Source organism: Nelumbo nucifera, chromosome 1 (assembly GCF_055504915.1).
Source record: "Nelumbo nucifera cultivar China Antique chromosome 1, China Antique-T2T, whole genome shotgun sequence".
In the NCBI taxonomy this organism is placed as follows: Eukaryota; Viridiplantae; Streptophyta; class Magnoliopsida; order Proteales; family Nelumbonaceae; genus Nelumbo; species Nelumbo nucifera.
The window spans coordinates 214,905,440-214,922,543 of record NC_142649.1 but is presented as its reverse complement, the minus strand read 5'-3'; positions in this window follow the sequence as shown (position 1 = coordinate 214,922,543).

Here is a 17,104-nt window from a genome sequence, read left to right as displayed (position 1 = left end):
TTCAGTAGCAGGAAAAAAGGGCACAACCGCCTAACAATGATCTTTTCAAGACTGAGTTTATGGCACCCGAGAGCCACTAGAAATCAAAGCAGAAAATCGACGCCACCAGCCTTAAGGGTCCACCTCATCCTCGTCCTTCGGAGAGTCAAGCTCTTCCTCCTCCGCCTGGTCCGCCGTCTCAGGAGACAGGCCCTTCATAGTGATGCCGTCAAGGTTGAGCCTGGAAAATTTCTTTCGGACCAACCAGCGGCAGAGCTTGAATCCGGAGCGGTACGAGCTCAAGCCATACTCCACCTGGAGGTCGTGATACTCCTGAGAGTCTTTGAAGTCCCAGACCGCTCTCTCCCGCTCGGCCTCCACCATGTTGTCGAAGTTTTGAGTTCGGTCCAGAAGAGTGGACTCTAAGTCCTGAACCTATTGGCAAAGGAGCTCCCTCACAATGCTAGGCCAGGTGCCGACTTCCACAAGTACTGTCACCCTTCCTAGGGAACAAACTTCCTCTCCGCTGAAGCCCACCAGGGGAGTGTTCGTGGGCTTTAAGTTGCTCTCCTGAAGTTGAAGTTTGTCGAAGGCCGCTTTGAAGAGATGTCTACCGAGCTGCCTGAATCGACGAGGACTCGCTTGACTTCGAAGTCATTGATCTTCACTTTTATGACGAGCGCGTCATCATGGGGGTAATGGACCCCGCGTGCATCGTCCTCTATGAAGAAAATGGGGTCTTCTGTCCTTGGGCGCTTCGGGGGGTTTTGCCCCTCCCTGTCGGTCTCGCGAGCTGACGTGCGAGCCACTGCTGAGGTGCCGCCCGCCACGATCAAGGCTCCGACTATAACATGGATGATCCCCCGGACTGGTCTCTCCTCAGGGGGCTGCTTCTGCAGTTGTTCTGCTTGCCTGCTGGACTCGGGAGGGTCTCTACTTTGCTCCCCTTGTCGACCTGCTTTATTATTGTTATAATTATTATTTTGTACAAAATTTCATAAATATCCACGACAGATGAGCTCTTCTATCTCATCACGGAGGTTTTTACAACTCTCGGTACTATGAATATGATATTTATGAAAACTACAACATAAATTTTTATTCCGGGTGCTAGGGTCGACCTTCAACCGAGATGGCCACTTCACATATGGAAATTCCTTGATCGCCATGAGGATCTCAACCCGTTTTGTGTTGAGGGGCATGTAGTCCCTTTCTACTGCTGGAGCTCGAGAGGGCTGAACTGGCCTCGCCCCCCGAGCTATGTCCTTCTTCTTCTTCCTGTTGTCGCCCTGAGACGGGGGTTCTGGCTCCCTCTTTCTTTTTTTCTGGGGCCTGCTCGTCCTTCTAGTTGATCTCCTCCTCAGTCCCGATGAACCGATCTGCGAGCTTAAGGAACTCGGTTACGGTTTTGGGTTGGTTGACAACTACGTGCCACTTGAACTCCTTATGGGTGATACCTCGCTTGGCTGTTGTGAGGCGAACTACGGGATCCAAGTCAGGTATCTACAAACCAGCGTCATTGAACCGCTTGATGTAGCTCCAGATGGACTCCCCTTCCTTTTGCACTATGCCGAGGAGGCTCTCTTGAGTTCGTGGGCATCTCTTGCTGGTGACGAAGTGGGAGGTGAAAACCTGCACGAACTGTGCCCAACTTTTTACCGAGCCGAGCGTGAGGTTTCAATACCAGGTGCGGGCCACTCCTTTGAAGGTAGTGGAAAAGGCCACGCACATGCAGGACTCGCTGGCCCGTGCTAGGTGCATCTGGGACTGGAAGGCGTCCACATGGTCATTTTGATCGAAAGACCCATCATACTTGTCTAGAGGAGGGAGCTTGAAATCCTTTGGCATGGGGACAGCAAGGAGTTCTGGAGATAGCGGGGAAGAAACCGAGAAGAGGGGGGTAGCTTTCACTTCAGCTGAGCATACCTCCTCCTTTCCTTTGAGCTCGGGAGAAACTCTAGAAGCAATTCGGCGAGCTCGCCGGCGTCTTCACTGCTGCTTTGCTGGTTCGGCGTTGGTGCTCAACACCTCGGTGTTGCCGAGCTCGATAAGCTCAAACTGCTGGTGACGACTCTAGACCGAAAGGCCTGTCTGTAGCCCGCTGCCAAGACCTCGAACGGGTAGTCTGCTAACGGGAGCTCGAACTGCGAAGGTTGTGGTGACATAGGTAGCTCGGCACCCGGTCAGCCCAAAATTGTTGGAACTGCTGTATTTGAGCTTGCATGGCCCACATGCATTGCACTAAGTCCTCCAATTGGTTCAGGTTGGCTGTTGGGGGCACAATCGAGGGTTCAACAGAGGTTGCTCCTACCGTAGAAGGGAGCGGGGCAATGGCGGGTGCCACTGTAAGGGGCACATTCAAACTGGGGATTCCGCCCATGGTGAGGGGGATGGTAAACTGTCCAATGTAGACAGTAGGAAGTTGGGGCTGCTCCCCAGAAGCGTTCTGGCTGTTGCCACATCCGGCATTGCTGGAAGAAGCCATGAAGAATGCTAAGTTTTTGGAAGAAGGTGTTGTAAAAGCTTGGAGGAATTACATGTGGGTGCCCCTTTTCCTTCCATTTCTTTCTATTGCTTAATATCCCTCCCCCCATAATTTAATCCACGATGAAAAGCTTCTAGAAACAACAAAACTCACCTCCCTCTCTCTCTCTCTTCCCCCTCTCCAGCACCCCACCGAAATCCCTTTGTCGGTGGATGTGGACACTCTTTTCCAGTAACTTTTCCGGAAATTCTCATTGCTTCTCGTTGCTGGAAAGAATTTTTTTTGAGCGCGAGAGAAGAATGGCAGTTATAGTAGTTTCGAAGAGAACGAGAGGGATGCCAACCTCTGCAATTCTAGAGAAGAGCACCGGAGAAGAGCAATAGTTCTAGCTGTTCTGAGAGATCTACAATTATGGCCGTAACCGGAGGAGTCTTACTGTTGTCCGATCTACAGTTCCAACAATTTCGTTAGTTTTGGCGAAGAGATTGAGAGGGAGAGGGAGAGGGAGAGGGAGAGATTTGAATAATCGAGTAATCTACAATAGAGGGTAAAATAGTCTTTTTCATATCTCCGTTGATGCATGTTAATGATTAGGAAGGATTAGTCAATTGTTAGAAACAACAAGGGTAGCATTAGTCAATTTTCAAATAGTAAGGATACACTTTGTCAATTAGCTAGGGTAGATTTTTGGTAATTTACTAGCTATATTTATTAACTTTTGGTAATAATACTATTTAATACTCATTGAATATGGGTTACTCATTAATAACTGTGTTTATTAATTGTATTAATATTTATTAATTAATAGTATTACTCATTGAATTTGGGTGAGAGATTTTAGGAATTGTTTGGGGAGTGAGGTAACATTATAAGTTCCTAATGGCTTAGAGGATATACCTTAGGAGAGAGATTCTAGGAATATTTTTAGGTAATTGGGTTGAAAATGGTGATATGGCTTAAAGGGAGTGGTGGGAAGGAGAGAGGAGAAAGACTCAAGGAGAATGCAAGGTGGGGTAATGAAACAATGAGAGGCATGCTAACATAAACCGTCTTGTTAATAATATAATATATATTGTATTTCAATTGAGCCAAGCGATTTTGAGTACAATCCAAACATTAATTTTGGGATATATTTAGCCAGTCCAAACCACAAAAACCATGCAAATACACTGAAAGCATAGGCATCCATTACACAATAGAAACATCTGGAAATATTCCCAATGTGTGGCTCAATGCTCATGCTCTCTAAGTGTTAGCATAGCTTTTGCTTTCAAGAGATCCAAGCTCCTGGTGAGAGGCCAATTTACTTGTGCATATCCTTTGTACAAAAACTCACTAGATGGTTTTACAGTATTTCTCTCTTTTTTTCTTTGTTGGCTAGGACTTTTGAAGAAAATTGGAGACTATACACGATCAAAATTAAAAATATTTAAACCAATACAAGAGTAAAGGATCAAATTGCATCTAATGAAATTTTTAGTAGAATACAAACAATTGTGGAGGGAATAAATGGTTATATTTGATCCAAAGTAGAAGCTCCAAACATCAAAACCAACATCTTCTCAGCGCATAGCTAATCATCATCTTCACGGTCTTTATTAGATGGTACCTGCAACTAAACCCATAGTTGCACCTTTTGTTATCTTCATTGTTGAACTATTCACGCCCTTCAAATACCTAAGTTCTGGTAGATCGATGGTTATCTTCTATTCAAAGCTGGTTGCAATACATACAAACCATAAAGCATCACAATGCCAACAATGAAGCATCCAAACATTCCACATATTACTGCAAATCTATGCCTTAGAAGAAAAATAACTTAAAGTTGTAAATCATCATTAAATATCTACAAATAAAATTGATGTACAAAAAGATGTAAATATAAAACATCTTCTCAAAAGCTTTAGGGGTCGCATTTTGCTTATGGAAGTAACAATTCGTTAAGAGAAATGATTCATCTGGAATCTACATGCCAAATTCTAAAATTTGAAGACCATTTAATTGATAAGTACAAATAGGGATCCAACGTCCTTCATTGCCATTTGTCAAGCCCTAGATGAGGGACTCTCTCTGAAAGCTCAGATGCAACGTCTCAGATCAAGAAGCATTAGTCTACCCTGATCAAAGTCCACCACGGTGTTTGTCAGGCTTGGCTGGCCAAGGCCACGAACAGCAACCAGAGTCAACAAAACGATTAGTGCACCATTTGATTCAAGTCTTCAATCCCCCGTCAAAGCACCAAGCCTATGTGTAGGGAAGACTAATTTAAGATTCTACAATTAAATCTACGGAAGGATCATAATTCGTGGCCCAGCCCATAGTCCAGCCCTTGGACCAAGCTTGGATCTAAAGCAGGGCAAGAAATGGGCCTCGGTTGTATGGATTGGCCAGAGTCCTACACCTTTTACAACCATATTGCCTTTTTATCAAGGCCCCATTCGCTTTTTGGTAAATTATTTATCCAGGTAAGTGTTTTTCAGGAAAGATTTATCCAGGTAAATGCATTTATCCATGTTCTTTCATTTCTCGTGCAAATAAGACAATGACGATTTTAGTCACAAAATCTGATGAGGGCGGATTTGGCCCTCTAGTGAAATTATGACACTTGGCACCTCATGCCAACTAAGTTTAGCCTTTTGACAACTAGACAGCTAGAGCTAGCTACAGGCAGCTCGTCACCACTAGGGAGCTCGTCACCAAGTAGCTCACCACCAGGAAGCTCGTCACCAGGTAGCTCACCACCAGGGAGCTCATCACCAGGTAGCTCACCACCAGGGAGCTCGTCACCAAGTAGCTCACCACCGGGGAGCTCGTCACCAAGTAGCTCACCACTAGGGAGTTCGCCACCAAGTAGCTCACCACTAGGCCGTTCGCCACCAGGGAGCTCCATCATCCTCTGAGTCACAGGCCACCTGCGAGCAGGTCAAATGACGAAGTACTTAGCCAAAAAATGATACATCACAAAAAAAAAAATTGGTACGTAACCAAGAACGATTACATCAATTGGCGTCGTCTGTGGGAATACGCTACAAAAAGCTAAGTTCTCATCCTACCAAAGCTAAGTTCTCATCCTACAAAAAGCTAAGTCCTCTTCTCCCAGAAAGCTAAGTCCTCACTTTTTAGAAACTGAAGCTCTCGTTTTATAGTTTCCATTTTTTATGAACTCAAAGACTATGCAGGGAGCTAACAAACTAAGCAGCTCTACCAACTTTACTTTCAATTTAGACAAAACCTCGTCAGTCCTCTTCGTGAGGTCCCCCCTACAAAGATAAGCTCTTCACGGCTTCCGCGGGAGTTGGCGGCCAACAGACTACATGGGCGCCCTTGCCGGTCGAGCCTTCCAAGGCTCCTGCGTGAGCTGGTGACCTAAAGTTAGTAGTGCTGCCCCCGAAGGTCGAGCTCCTAGTAACTTCTTGTAGGAGTGGGTGACTGGCATTACGAGGCTGATGCAACGCAATCATAACTCTAAGGCACCCACCTGGTCAGCTTGGCACCTCACAGTTAGCTCGGCACCCGGTCATCCCAACACTGCACAGGCAACTCGGCACCTGGTCAGCTCGGCACCTCACAGGTAGCTCGGCACCCGGTCAGCCCAACACTGCATAGGCAGCTCGGCACATGGTCAGCTCAGCACCTCACAGGTAGCTCGGCACCTGGTCATCCCGGCACCTCAGAGGTAGCTCGGCACCCAGTCAGCTCGGCACCCGGTCAGCTCAGCACCCGGTCAGCCCGACACTGCACAGGCAGCTCGACACCTGGTCAGCTTGGCACCTCACAAGCAGAGACCTCGGCACCACATAAGTCCCAGTCGCCTCTTCAGCATGGGCAAAGTCAAGAAGAGTGGACTACGAGTCGTTCCCAAAGCCTACGGGCCACATTACTGCTGAAAAACCCAGTCGCCTCTACGACATGGGCAATACAACTGCTTAAGACCCAGTCGCCTCTTCGACATGGGCAAAGTCAAGAAGAATGGACTACAAGTCGCTCCCAAAGCCTACGGGCCACATTACTACTTAAAATCAAGTCGCTTCTTCAACATGGGCAAAATTAGCAAAGGTGGACTATAAGTTGCCCCCAAAGCCTAAGGGCTACAATACTGAACTGGCAAAGACCTCCTCACCTTACAGGCAGCTCCCAGAGCCTAAGAAATTGGATCAGCACTTACCAGCTCGTCGACTTACGAGCCAAAAGGAGAAACCTACTCCCTTCGCCGAGCTACTCTCAGATCGAGAGTGGGGGGCAAATGATGAGGGCGGATTTGGCCCTCCAGTGAAATTATGACACCTGGCACCCCATGCCAACTAAGTGCAGCCTCTTGACAACTAGACAGCTCGTCACCACCAGGGAGCTCGTCACCAAGTAGCTCACCACCAAGGAGCTTGTCACCAGGTAGCTCACCACCAGGGAGCTCGTCACCAGGTAGCTCACCACGAGGGAGCTCGTCACCAAGTAGCTCACCACCAGGGAGCTCGTCCCCAACTAGTTCACCACCAGGGAGTTCGTCACCAAGTAGCTCACCATCAGGTCGTTTGCCACCAGGGAGCTCCATCATCCTCTGAGTCATAGGTCACCTGGGAGCATGTCAAATGACAAAGTACTTAGCCAAAAATTGATATATCACAAAAAAAAATTGGTACGTGACCAGGAACAGTTACATCAAAATCCATTATTACAAGGGGCGTTTTTTGTCCCATTCAAGTATTGGCAACTTTCCCCCAAGGTGGGAAAGTTATTTACCCACCTAGGAGATGGGTAGGGTAAGTGACCCAAGAAAATAAACTCTCCCTGGTCCCCACATAAATCTGAAAAAAGAACATGGGATTATTGGTAAATGGGAATCAAAATCCCATTGACCAACTTTCCCCCCTCTCAAAATCCAGAAAAAGAACGCCCCCCAAGAAATATCACAAGGGGAAATTTGAGGCTTTATTGTGTGAATTTGGATTCGTGAAGAGATGAACCAAAATTTCGTATATGCAATTACCACTTCTAGAGTTCTGGTTTCATGTAGATGGCAAAACAAGATAAACCTCTCTAATAAGTAATAGGGGAAAATTCTGGATCAGTACCCTGTACTTTGGCTCGAGGGACAATTTGGTTCCCAAATTTTAAAATGCGACAATTCAGTATCTGAACTTTCAAAATGTAACAATTCAGTACTTTCCGCTAACCAGTCCGTTAATCAGCCATTAAGTGACATTTGAAAAGTTAAAAATGCCCTTCGAATCGACCCACAGCCCTAGTCGATGACTAGTTAGATCGAATTGATTTTAAAAGTTGGTGACTATTTAGAAGAATCTAGAATTTTGGATTGTTCATTTTATTGTCAATGTTTGGCTGGTTGATAAAGAGAATTAGATGACATTCTTAGGACATTTTTGACTTTTTAAATGTCACTTAACGACCGATTAACAGAATGGTTAACGATAGGTACTGGATTGTCACATTTTGAAAGTTTAGATACTGGATTATTACATTTTGAAAGTTCGGATACTGAAGAAAGACCGAAAGACATAATACTATAGTGATGAAGATCAAAAGAAAGACTGAAAGACATAAAACTATATATAGTGATGAAGATCAAATGTACAGGATCCCTGTTGTAGTTGAGTCTGCAAGAAAGATGACGTCAAAGGGTCTGGGTGGATTTTCTGGGCACTGGCGCTCAAGTGAGTACCAAGCTCTTCGAGGTAGTAAAATTTAGAAAGTAATTGAAGCAGAAATCGGAGCAAGAGCGTGTGTAAGCATATATGTGACTATGTGAGCGTACCTTCTAAGGGTAAAGACAAAAGACTCACCCTTACATGGACTTCAAGACTCGGTTGTGACATATCCGATACGTTCGGGCTGTTGGTGCTTATCTATTCAGATGCGTGCTTGGGGCCGATAGGCTGATACGCTGAAGTGCTTTTAAGCGAGGCCGAAATTCGATCGTATTTCATTAAGTCGATCTGTCGACATGCGTTCAAGTGGGATTCTGTCACATATATTGCTGAAGTGTCATAAAAGCGTTTCTGTCGCCACATAACAGAATATAATTGGAGGGATAAATCGATACTCATCATAAAGATATATGTTCATCTACACTAAAATAAAAATTTCGGGAAAGAACTTAGGGGATGTTTTTAACCATGGCCGTTTTTTTGAAAAACGGTGTCACGTCGGATTTATATAGGCGTTTCAGCAAATACCCATATACATGATTGTCTGGTTTATGCCTTTTTTAAAAAAACGTTTGAACCATGAGTATGTCTCGTAAATCGAGACCCCACTAATGTATGAAACATCAAATTTAGTGTTTCATGCGTCAGTGAACCGTTGCCCCAACGGTAAATGATTTGATACTAGTGGGAATGTTCCGGTGCTTCTCGGCCCACCAGAACACATTAACCCAATGAGTGGTAGGATTCACTTGAACATTTTAACTCTTTCTTCTTGCCGCCAAAAGTTCTCTTCTCGGAAGAGGTTGATCGTCACCGGAGGAAGTTGGTCGTTGCCGGAAGAGATTTGTTTCTAGACTTTTTTTTTCCTCGGTGTAAATTCGTTTTCTCTGTGTGAAATGGTGTTGAATATATTGTAAACTCGTTTTCTCACAGACAGCCTCTGTAAACTCGTTTTTTTTTTCCTTTCACTTGTACTGGCATTGCTTGGAAAGTATTGAATATAGCCTAGTCCTTCTATGTGATAGATGATCTAGTTTTGCTGTAATCTCTCCCTCTCTCTCTCTCTAGCTGAAGAGGCTGAACTGAAAATATTTTGTTGCTTTGTCTTTTGGTAAAAAAGATTTAAAAGGAGGTTGTGGGATTGTGAATGGCTGAACCTAGGATAGATCATAGATCATTGAACCCATAATGCTTCCCACAAACTGGGACTAATCCATCTGCAATGCATAAAATTTCATAAAATTTTTTCTTATTTGGAAAACTTCATAAAATTTCTCATTGACCAAAATCTCCATGCAATTCGAAATTATGAACCTTGAGCGATAGAAAGAGTTGTTGGAGTTCCATTTGGATGTTGACTTTCAATCAAAACATATTCTGAAGCCTGTCGAGTGTTGATATTTTATGGTTAAACACTACACCTACACGGTGAAGTCTCATGATCAGGTGCATCTTCCATTGGTTAAACACTACACCAATCCAGACTAATCCATCTGCAATGCAGTTAAGGTCCACCGATATCCAGCTATTCTGAACTAGAATGTATGAAAGAATATCTTATTTCGATCAGATACAGATAATGAACCCTTCCATTTTCTATCTGATAACAATGGTTGAAAGATTGAATCTCCTTCAACTACCAAAATGATAATTCACAACCCCTTAGCAATGAAGTTCCTTTAGGACAGCAATTATTCTGCCCTTGTGGAAATAGAATCCTTGTCAATCACAGGGCAACTGAAACACCCACTCTGTCATTGAACACCTTCTATCCCCTGCCCCTTCCCACCTAAAAGAGAGATAAAAGTCAGCTGACTCCAGGCCTCCTATATGTTTCAGGTTTCAATTCACATCATAATTTAAACAAGTATGTTGCCTTTAAATTTATTTGTATATTATATATAGTTATTGTAGAACCTTTCAGTTGTTCTAGATCCATTACCAAAGGAGAAAAAGAACTATTCTCGATCCTTATCATAGAGTCAAGGTAGTTCCTTTAAATTTTCTATGTGGTTAGCAGGTTGGATTGATTGCTAGATGGTCTTGACCATTTTAACAACACAATTGAATTGCTGTGGCCATGGGTCCACCTTTGGTGCTTGGGGGTATTGTGTTCTCCTTTGAAGATCCAACATTTGTAGCTGCAGGTCCAACTCTGGTGCCTACAGGCTGAAGCCTAGGGCATCACATAAATTGGGTTCTCCTTGTTGATCAGATTGCTGTAACCACAGGTCCACTTTTAATGTTTATGGGCCAGGATCCACAGACAAAAGTCAGATTTCTTGTTGGGGTGCCTTATGACTTGCACCTTAGGCTTATTAGCTATTATGCTTGTGAGACAAGCCAACATACAAACTGGGCCTTAGAACTAGGTAGAATTCTCTCTCTTCTCAACTGGACTGCAAATGTTAAGTAAACCTGAGTTTTGCATGGTGCTGATAGGTGGCCTATTTCCTTATATCTGTTTATATTCAATACCCAATAAATCTGCATCAGAAATTCTCAATCCAGAAGCTGTGAACTAAGAGAAAACACCTAAAAGCTAGTCATGTACCCCCCCACCCCACCCCCCACACCCCGTCTTTTCCAATTATATCCAAGTATGAAGAATATAGCTTTTTGTTCCCCCTCGAACTACAAACAATTGCACTCAATGTCAGATTTCTTTCTCTAAAAATCAGTCAGAACTATACAGCTTCTGGACGTCAGAGTTTTAGGTGTACTTCATCTCAAAAAACTTGCAATTTGTCAAAGAAAGAGTTTGGTTGAATGGCAAGGCTAACCTGGCAATATCCCTTTATTCATGCTGATATTGTTGATCTATTCCAACAACATTTTCATTCGTTGGATTTAAATTTTTAGGCCAGATATTATAAAACAATCACCCAATTAATCTGGACCATTTGATAAGCATCGCTATATAATTTGGTATGATATTAGCATGCATCATCTTACAGGCTAATGTATACACATACATGAAAAATGGTGATGAAAATCACCTTACCAAACAGCTTAGTGGTTCTCATTGCCTACGTGGAAGAAATACTCCCAAACAAAATCAATGCATTTTTTTTTGTGAAAAATGGGTCTTGGAAGTATGGGCATTTTTTCTTGAAAATTGGTCCCAGAAAACGCCCATGCTTCCAAACACCATCTTAGTAGTGCACGACTTTCTCAAATATTACATGTCCACCAAAGGCATGACGTTAGTAATCTACAAATTTATCTACACAGTTTAGCTGCTTACATAAACAACTAAAAGTGGAAAAGTAGGGCAATCAACAGGCTCCAAAAGTCTAAAGCCCATTTTGATTGTGTCGAATTCAAGTTATCCATTTATATAATCAGATAGATTTTTTTTATTTCATCATGTTCTAATTATTTTATAAATATATAATTATATATTGATTTAATTAGGGGTGAGCAAAAAAAATTGAAAAACTGAACCGATCGAAACCAAACCAAAAAATTGGTTAATCGAACCGGTCGGTTTGGTTTTGGTTCGGTGTTTTAAAAAAACCGAAGATACCGGTTTGGTTTCGGTTAACCAATATAGAAAACTGGCAGTTAACCGAACCAACCGGTATACATATATTTCTATAGACTTTATATATATTTATGTATATTATATATTTTTTATATATGGGAAATTGTCTAAAACTCACCATGAGTTTTCAACATCTCTCTTAAACTCATCACAACTTTTCAAAATGACTAAAACTCACCATGTCAGTAAGTTTTTATTTTCCAAAACTCACCTTCCGTTAGTGCACTATTAATGCTTCTTAAGAGAGGTGTCCATGTCAGCATAAATAACAATCTTCATGACCAAATTACCCTTGAATGGTGAGTTAGAGGAAAAATGATCTTTTTCAGTTTTCAATTTTCTTGTTTTTTGCATTTTTACTGTTTTGTTATAATTTCCAATGTTTTTTTTATTCTGTTTTTTTACATTTTTCTATTTCTACAATCTATAAATTTTCCTGTATTTTTTGTTATTTATTTGCAATTTCTGTGTTTTTCTATAATTTATTTTGTATATATTTTATATTTTTCTTTGAAGGTTAAAATGGAAATATATTAACACCCGTTAGTCTGTTTAACATCAAGTTAGTTTTTTTTTTAACCCCAAAATTTACTACCACTGGAGGGGTGGCCACTGAAGCTTTATTGATATGCAAAAAACCTTGGAGGGGGGGACGTGAGGCCTTACCCCTCGCACTATACAAAAGGGACCCAGCTCATATAAACAACAAGTGTCCGGGAAACCTAAAATTAACGAATTCTCAAAAAATGAAGACCTAGACTATCTGTTGTAACCAATTTTTGTACGTGTGAAGGAAGAGTTCATGTGCAATCGTAAACAATTTTTTGAGAAGTTAAGCAACCAGGCTTTGTAAGAGCATCCGCCGGTTGATCAGCTTCTCGATAAATATGAACACAAAAGAAATCCAATCTATCCCTAAGCTCCTGTACCTGAGTCAACCAAAACCAAAGCTTCCACAGGGTTGTACAGTCACTGTTGAGGATGCCAATCAAAGTTTTGGAGTCTGATTCCACCATAATCTTATTTACTTATTTAGGTCAAGAGAAACCGCAAGGTGTAAACCATCCAGCAAGGCCATAGCCTCTGCAACTAAATTAGTATTAGTGCCTTAAGTGTTAAAGAAGGCACAAACAAAACCATTCCTTCCATCTCTGATGATACCCCCTCCACCATAGGGGCCTAGGTTTCCTCTGGAGGCACCATCTACATTTAGTTTCATATAATGCGCCTATTTCTCTCTTTCCAAATCTCCCATATTGCAAAACAAGCAATCAACCCTACCACAAAAGCCCATTGAGTTTTGGCCGAAGCTGCTAAAAACTAAGTGGAGAGAAGTTCTTTAATACTCTCATTTCTTCTAAATAGCAGCCCTAGCATTCTGCTAAAGAAAAGTCACACTTCCCGAGATAGGCAACTATGCACCAAAAGATGGTTGGTATCTTCTTCTGAATGATCATGGCAACAAACACATCTGGATACTAAAGGCACACCTAGCTCATTTATATCAACATCCACACCAATCTTCCCAACCATAAGTTTCCAAACAAAGAAACTTATTTTGGTTGGCATTAAAGCATTCCAAACCACCTTGTACCAATTCACTATGGGATGAGCAAATCTATAGAAGGACCAAGCTGATTTAATAGAGAATTCCCCCTTGCCTCAAGGAACCAAATTAATTTATCTTGGCTATTAGTGAGTTTCAATCCGGACCCCTAAAATTTTTGCCATCACTTTTTGCACTACCCCATCAAAGGCTTCTGTTTTCACACGACCTTTACTAATTGGAATACCAAGATAAGTGAAGGGAAGTTGCTTATGCATGTAGCCAGTGACTAATGTGATAATCTGGATTCTGCTGTGTGAAGCTTTTGTTGCAGTGAAAAAACAACTCTTTGCCTTTTTCACCAATTTACCTTAACATCTCTCATACCTCCAGATTACAGTCATGACTTTCTCTAACACTTGCTTGGACCCCTTAGTGAAGATAATGGTGTCACCAACATAGAGACTGTGAGTTATAGCCGGACAACCCTTGTGAATCACAAAAACACCTTTGAGTGCTCTTCACCCAACTTAGAAAAAAAGTATCCTGTGAGAGGGGGTCCCCTTGTCGCAATGATAAACAAGTAAGGTGAGAGGGGGTCCCCTTGTCGCAAGCCCCTGGTGGACAGAAAGTATCCTGTGATTCCTCCATTCCACAGAACAGAAACCAGCAGTTATCAACCATTTTTCTAACCATCTCGATCCAAGCCTCACTAAATCTGAATCGTCTCAAGGCAACAAAGAGAAAGTCCCAATTCAGTCAATCATAAGCTTTTGCCATATCCAATTTAAGAACTATATTTCCCCCCACCACCTTTCTGTCAATATCATTAACCATTTCCTGCACCAGAGCCACACTGTCCATAATGTTTCGCCCCTATATGAAAGCACCCTACTCTTGTGAAATTAGCTTAGGTAAAATGCCAGCCAGTCTTTTAGTAACAATCTTTGCAAGAATTTTGTAGCAAAAATTACCTAAGCTAATTGGACAAAAATCTGTGAAGCCGTTAGGAACCTTGCTTTTAGGGATGAGAGTAATAAAGGAGGAAGTGTAGCTCACTAGGAGCTGGCCACCACTGAGAAAATATTGGACTACCCCTACCACATCAGCTCCAACAATGCCCCAACAAGAGACAAAAAAGTGTCATGTGAAACCATCCGTACCTAGATCATTGTCTCTGTCAATGGCGTGAACCACCTCTTGAATCTCTGTCTCAGAAGGAATGGCCAACAAGAAATAATTGTCTCCTTGAGTTAACACACACGGAATAATCTCTAGCAATTCATCATCACAAACTACCCCTTCCTCTGAAAGAACACTGCGAAAATAATTCACTACACCCTGGTTCAGTGATCCAGTTTCCTATAGAATCTTTGATTTTACAAATTCTACTTCTCACTTTGTTCAGTTTAACCGAAAGATGAAAGAACTTTGAGTTTTTATCACCCTCTTTCAACCACTTGATTCTAGATTTCTATCTCCAGAAAATTTCCTCCAATTTGTGAATTTCATGAAGTTTCTTTCTCTCCTCTCTAAGTTCAGTAAGATTGGCAACCGAGTTTATCTGTAAGTGGTTCATTGCTGCATATTGAACACTATCTTCTACCTCTTTCACTACCTGATGAACATTCCCAAAAACCTCCCAATTCCATTGCTTGAGCTTATTATTTAATTTATGTAATTTGAGAAATAAGCTCATCAAAGGATTGGCATGAACATCCTCAATCCAACAATCCCTGACAACAGTGTGAAAAGTGTGATGAGAGAGCCACATCTACTAAAATCCAAAAGGCTTGGGACCCGTCTGTCTTTCTTCCTCAACAGAAAAAACCAAGGGGCAATGATTTGAACAGTTGCGGTTGAGATGGTTTACTAGCTTCAAAGGTAAGGATTGAGCTCAATTGGAATTAACCAGAACTCGGTCAAGGCGAGCCCAAACACAGTCTAACCCTTCTCTATTATTGCACCAAGTGAATCTACTTCCAGAGTAACCCAGATCAACCAAACCTGTTGCATTTATCATATCAACAAAATCATCCATTGCAGAGATATCAGGACTTCTCCCTCCCACCTTTTCCTCTCTACAAGCAAACCCTAGCCGTTGTAGTTCTGGTTAAGCAAGCAGTTGATGGATCTACTTTTAGGACTCTTCCTGCTACCTACGCAATTGATCTCAGATATCTGTCATTATACAAATTAATCAACAACTTTGGTAATGAGATCTAAAATGGAACCACCAAAGGTTCCCACTACAACTCCAAACCAGGCATCCATTTCAAAAATCTAAGCATGTAGTCATTGACAAAAACAACCTCTCGCAACCAAACCCTAAGAAATTCCTTTTCACATTCGAATCTGAGAAGTACATGCCTAGGATCCAGGGCTGTGACAACAAGAGCTCTTTGAAGTCTGAAAGTACCTACCAGAAATTTCCTGATTTCAGCAAGGGAAGGGCAACCATATGAACATTTTCCAATCAGTGCGAATTGAAGAGGGGAGAGAGATTTCAGAATATCTTCATCTAAAAACAGCACCGATGGTTCTCCCTACTTGATCGATAGCACATTCAAAGGAATATCCACTGCCGGTGGATCAAGAATAGCAAGAAAAGTGTTCGCAGAGGCAGCAACCACCGAAGCAAAAGAAGGAGCACCTCAAGAATCCCCAAGCGGCTCCCCCACCGTTTTTCGTCAAAAAAAATGCAGATTTTTGCACAGGTGAGATTGAATGTACAACAAGTTAGTGACATGGTGAGTTTTAGACATTTTGAAAAGTTGTGGTGAGTTTAAGAGAAATGCTAAAAATTCACCATGAGTTTTAGACAATTTATATATATATATATATATATATAATATTATTATATATTATATATAAATATATATTTATAATATATGATTTATTATTTATTATTTAAAATATAATATTTTATATAAATTTATAATTTTTTATTATATATTTATATATATTTTTATAGAATATATTTTAAAAATAAAAAGCCAAAAAACCAATGAACCGAACCGATGGTCAACCGGTTAACCAATTAGTTTCGGCTCGGTTTCAATTACCAATTTTCAAAAAACCAGTAGTATCGATTCAGTTAAAAAAAGCCCACGATTCGGTTAACCAAACCGTGAGCACCCCGAGATTTAATAAATAAATATATATATAATTTACATAATTATATATAAAAATAACAATAAATTATTTTTCATATTATACTATATAAATTTATATATAATAAATTCATTATTGCATGTTTATATTAATTTATTATTATTATTATTATTATTATTATTATTATTATTATTATTATTATTATTATTATTATTATTATTATTATATATACAATAACTTAAAAAGTAATTAATTTTTTATCATATAAATCGTACAAAGTATAATCAGATTAAATCCACCAAATAAGACTCGAATCCGATCTAGAGATCTTCAAATCTGATTGGGTTTTGAATCAAATTCAGATTTCAATTTTCATTAATCGGATTAGACTCAAATGTTATGAATCCGTTCCAAATCCAACCCGATTGCTAACCTAACTAGAACTGACTGACCTACATAATTTCATAATATTATATTAAATAATGTATTATATATAATATAATATTATGGATATATTATGGATACTTGGGATTGACAAGGGACAACATTATCCAACTCACCTTTCAATATTAGTTCTAAATTTTTTAAAGGTGAGTTAAGCTTTGAGAATGTAAGAGGAATTTTCAAAATTCAGATGCAACCAACAAAAACCTAACCTCTTAAACAACAAAGAAAAAAAAAAATGAAAGTCATTCAGTGCTACAATTAACAGGAAGAGGCAGACACCCACGGCCCCATAAAATCGAAACCTTAAGGCTATGTTTGGTTTA